Source organism: Macaca nemestrina, chromosome 3, assembly GCF_043159975.1.
Source record: "Macaca nemestrina isolate mMacNem1 chromosome 3, mMacNem.hap1, whole genome shotgun sequence".
Taxonomy (NCBI): Eukaryota; Metazoa; Chordata; class Mammalia; order Primates; family Cercopithecidae; genus Macaca; species Macaca nemestrina.
Genome location: NC_092127.1, coordinates 44,516,971 through 44,522,263, shown reverse-complemented (window position 1 = coordinate 44,522,263; position 5,293 = coordinate 44,516,971). Strand labels below are relative to the sequence as shown.

General features: G+C 40.5%; 1 pseudogene; it reads right to left on the bottom strand.

Annotated features, from left to right (window-relative positions):
* Window positions 1–4,014: 4,014 nt before the first annotated feature.
* Window positions 4,015–4,817, bottom strand: LOC105463622 (uncharacterized protein C11orf98-like; annotated as a pseudogene).
* Window positions 4,818–5,293: the final 476 nt, after the last annotated feature.

The following is a 5,293-nucleotide window of genomic DNA, read 5'->3' as shown; positions in this document are numbered from 1 at the left end:
TGTGTCAGACTGACAGAGAGGTTCCCTTGGTAAGAAACTGAAACCTTCCTTCCTCCAGCAGTCATGTGAGTCAGCTTTGAAGCGAATCCTCCAGCCCAGTCAGGCTTTCAGACAACTCCAGCCTTGGCCAAAATCTTGACTACAACCTCAGGAGAAACCCTGGCCAGAACTACCCAGATAAGCTCTGAAATTCTTGACCTCAGAAACTGGGTGAGAGAGTTTGTTTTAAGCTCCTAAATTTTGTCGTAATTTGTTACATGGCAATAGATAAATAATACAGATATAATTCTTCATTATTTGTCTTTACTACATAGAGAATGAATGCATTTTGACAATTCATGAAAATAATCACTGGTTTAGTATCAGTGGTTTTACCAGTTCTCTGAATTCTAAAGATGAAAAGGTGGGTTATTTTACCAAAGAGTCAAAATAGTAAGTAATAGGATTTTTTTAAATCTATGAAATCTCTTACAAAAATAGAGTAACCAAAAAATGTTTTTATTGCCACATAGCATTGTTTCATTTTCTACAAAAATTCAAGTAATGGAATCCTACTCAAAAAATGTATTTTATGAAAAAAGACTTGTTTCTTCTGGATCTTATCTGCCAGAGGCTACTAATTGCCATTCTCCACTTCCCATTTGATTTCCCCTGAGTTTTTGCTGGGCCCATGGGCACCCAACTTTGGGCTGTATCTCCCAACTACCTTGGAACTAAATGTGACCCTGTGATTGTGTTTAGGTCAATGGGATGTAGGCAGAATTATTTAACTTCCAGCTCATCTCCTTAAAGATGGATTCTCCTGCCTTCTACTCTCTGTCCTACTTCCCATGAGGTGCTCTGAAAACATGGTTGAAGGCAGAGTGGCTCAAGTCTGTAATCCCAGCACTTTGGGAGGCCGAGGCGGGCGGATCAGCTGAGGTCAGGAGTTCAAGACCAGCCTGGCTAACATGGTGAAACCCCATCTCTACTAAAAATACAAAATTAGCCAGGCTTGATGGCGGGTGCCTATAATCCCAGCTACTCCGGAGGCTGAGGCAGGAGAATCGTGGACCTAGGAGGTGGAGGTTGCAATGAGTCGAGATCGCGCAACTGCACTCCAGCCTGGGCAACAGAGTGAGACTCCATCTCAGAAAAAAAAAAAAAAAAACATGGTTGAAACTAGTTAGCCAGCTTTGATCATGCAAAGACAACACCCTAAGATAACAGAGCAATGAGATGGAGGACTGGAGCTCCTGAATACTTCATAGCCTGTGATCCTTGAACCACTCCTCTCCAGACTGTTCATGAGAAATAAACTTATTTTACTGACCATTGCCACTGTTGTTATTATAACTACTTAGTCTATGTATTCTAGCATATTTCCCCCTCCAATATTAAATAAGTGATAATATTTGGGACAAATTAAATTTACTTATAAGAGTTTCTGAGTTGAGCAGAATATAATTCTTTTTTTTTTTTCTTTTGAGACAGAGTTAGTTGTCCAGGCGGGAGTGCAATGGCGCCATCACAGCTCACCGTAGCCTCAACCTCCCCAGGCTCAGGTGATCTTCCTATCTTAGCCTCCCGAGTAGCTGGGACTACAGGTGTGCACCACCACTCCCAGCTAATTTTTTGTGTGTTTTTAGTAGAGATGGGTTTTTGCCATGTTGCCCCAGCTGGTCTCAAACTCCTGAGCCAAGCAATCCTCCTGCCCCAGCCTCCAAAAGTGCTGAGATTACAGGCGTGAGCCACCACACCCGGCCCATAATTCTTTTTTCTGAGAAATTAGGGAATTGCCAAAGACTTAATTGCAAGATTCCAAATGTTAAAGGGCTTCAAAATATGAAATTTTTAACATCAAAATAATGGTGTTATTTCAACTAATGACTTTCTGCCTCACCAACCCACATTCCCCTTCAGCTGCTACATTTGATGGTGTTGACCACCTTTTCATTTTATTACTCTCCTTCACTTTTTGTGAAGATGATATATCTTGTGTAGTCAAGATATTTAAATATCTTGTCTTGATTATATCTCCTTTGCTGATTCCTTTTCTCCCCCACTCCCCATCTCCTAAATGTGGGGGTGCCCCAGATCTCAAGCTTTAACTTTTTTGGCCCTGTTCTCTTTTCCAAGCTTTAATATCTTATCTCTAGTCCATGCAGGGTATTTCCACCTAAAACACATTTCTAAAAGTAAACTCATTTTTCTCTTAAAACCATCCCCCTCAAGCAACTCTAACATGAAGCATTAGGTTTAAATAGTAGATACTCAAAAAACACAATATTTGCTGAATGATTTAATGATATATCATTTATTTTGGTAGCTAACTCTTGTTGTTGCTTAATCGTTTTCCAGTCTCTGTGGAATAGATGAGAAACAATAAGGAGTTATAGTTAAGGTAATAAAAACCAACTTTTTGCAAATGAAATAATTTAGTTAAATGCTCAGGCAAATCAGGAAAAAAACTGGTGTAATGGGACTACATTTCCAATTTATATTTTGGAAGAATGATCATTCAGAAAAATAATCTTATCTGTAATTTAATAATCAAATGAAATGATAGAAGAAAACGTATGCTATAGCTTTTCCGTTTCATTTGCAAGCTATTCACAAGGAGGAACTGGCTGGTGGTAATAAAAGACTTTATCTAAAAAGCCTATGATTCTATACCCATTTCCCACCTTCTCTGGTAACTTAGAATATCAACATTAGCAAAGTCCTTCACAAGCCTTCTAAGTCTTCAATACTATACATTCCTGCATAGCAGAAAATACTTTAACGTTGCATGAGTTAGTTTACCTTTTCCTTGCTACAGCAAAAGGATCAAAAGAATGGCAGAGGAGAGACATCGTTTCCCAAAACGGGAAGCAGATACTTCTTACTGCAGGAGAATGTTTGAAGATCAAGGCTTGAAAGAAAAGAAGACCACTTTTCTTAGTTTTTAAAGTAATTTTTAAAATTCCACTATGGCTTAATTGTCATCAAGATCAATTCAAAAAATTACAAAAGAAAAAAAAAAGGAAAGAAGGAAGGAAGTACAAGGAAGGGTAAAGGGGCCAGGACCCTGGTGCCATCTATTAGCCAAGTGAGCTAACCGAGAGAAGGACCTTGCAAGGGGCTTGGCTGAAAATGCTCAGATATCTGAGTCCTTTCTAGCCACCATTCAGCCTCCGCATGAAGGAGCATCTCGTGTTGGCCATGTTACTTAACTGTACCAGCGCTTTGTAGCTTGACTGCTCTGTAGTACCGAAGTTGGTGTATGCCATGAGATCCTTACTCAATCCTAATAAAGAAAAAAGAGCCCCCATCTGTACTTTCAAACCCCAGAGCTAGGACTGAATAAGTTTCAAACCCCAGAGCTAGGACTGCAGTCCTGAGACCCTATAACTTTTATGACTAAAGAAGTGAAACTATGATTTAGTTTCTTATTAGAGCTATGACTTCCATATATTGCTATGCCCAAGCTGGATGAGTTAATAAACCTTACAGTAGACTGAGCCTCTTACACAAGTAGCTAGTAGCTAAGTCATAGTCCATCATCTCTGCAAATAAAACCTCCACATACTTCCAACCATTTACCTCTCCTTCTACCACTACCTCTTGATTCCACCCTGACAGAAGCAAACTCACGAAGTCCCATTACAAGGTATTTACTTTAGCTCCCCAATAGGATTGTAAACTCTCTGTAGGCTTGTAGAATTTAAGATTCTTTTTTTCTTTTTCAAGTGTCTAATAGTATATTTGCTTTTGCATATTCAGATTAAACATTCAATAAACATTCATTAAATGATTTCAAGTATTCCCAATGAAATGCTCAAAGAATAAAGTATTTCAAATGAAAATACATAAATAACCACAGGTTATGGAACCTCACCCTGTAGGTTGAGGCCTAAATATTTGATATAGAACAGTGGACCAAGATTATATGTTAAGTAATACTTAATACTGTCTTCCTAACCAAACAAATTGAAGATAATCTAAATAGAGAATTGGTCAAACACATGATTATGATTATTATTATTAATTTTTTTTTTAGAGTGCTAGGGCTTTATTACAAATGGAGTTGACTGCTAGAGAGGCCCTTCTCCAATCTTTCTTCTGTACCTTCTTCCCCCCCAAAGACATCCCTCTAGGGGAGGTCAGTAGGCCATTAGGTAGGAGGAAATCTAGAGAGTGAAAAGGGGCATTGCTTTTGTCAAAGTCATCTGAAACAACCACTGAGTCTGAAGGTTGGCTCCAGTTGAGAGTCTTCTAGTGGAAGAGGCTTAGCTCTCATCTTCAAGGTCCTTCATTTCTACATCCTGGGGAGCTTTTGTCTTCTTTTGCCTTTTAAGCTGTGGTTCACTAGTCCTGGCTGGCTTTGAAGGGGCTTCCACTTCCATGGCCGCCTTCTCTTTCTGGGCAAGCCGGATCTGCTGGAGGAGTTTTCTGGCTTCTTCCCTGACAGAGTAATGTTGGCATGTGCACTGGACGCCCGCTTCTTGAGATAGTGCCGCGTGATCAGCCCTTGGTCTATCACAGCCCCGAACACGCGGTGCCTCAGAAGCCGCTCCCGATTCAGCACCCGCCGGCCTTTGAACAACTTCTTCTTCAGCTCGGTGCGGGGCTGGTTGATCTTTGCCCCGGGAGCTCCCACAGTTGCGATGCCACCCCTGGTCAAACACATTCTAATGTGTCAATACAATTAGAATACAGTACTATTCAGCCTTTAAATACAATGTGTCTGTTTCTGTGTGTGTGTGTCATATCACAATCATCCAGAAAACTGTATAAAACCACAGATTACTGAAATTGAAGGTAGAAGATGATGATTAATTAATCAAAGATCTGTCATGAATTAATAATTGTACAACTTAGGTAATGAGCACATGTGAGTTCATTATACTATTCCTTTTACTTTGTACATGTTTGGAATTTTCTATAATAAAAAAGTTTAAAAACAGAGTTTTTAATATCCTACTTCAGGCTGGATGTGGTAGTTCACACCTGTAATCCCAGCAGTTTGGGAGGCCAAGGTGGGTAGATCACCTTGGATGAGGTCTCAGACCCTGAGGTCAGGTGGATCACTTGAGGTCAGGAGTTTGAGAGCAGCCTGGCCAATGTGGCGAAACCCTGTCTCTACTAAAAGTACAAAAATTAAGGCTGGGCACAGTGGCTCACACCTGTAATCCCAGCACTTTGGGAGGCCAAGGCGGGCAGACCACTGGAGGTCAGGAGTTCGAGACCACCCTGGCCAACATGGTGAAACCTTGTCTCCACTAAAAATACAAAAATGAGCCCAGTGTGGAGGTGGGCGCCTGTAATCCCA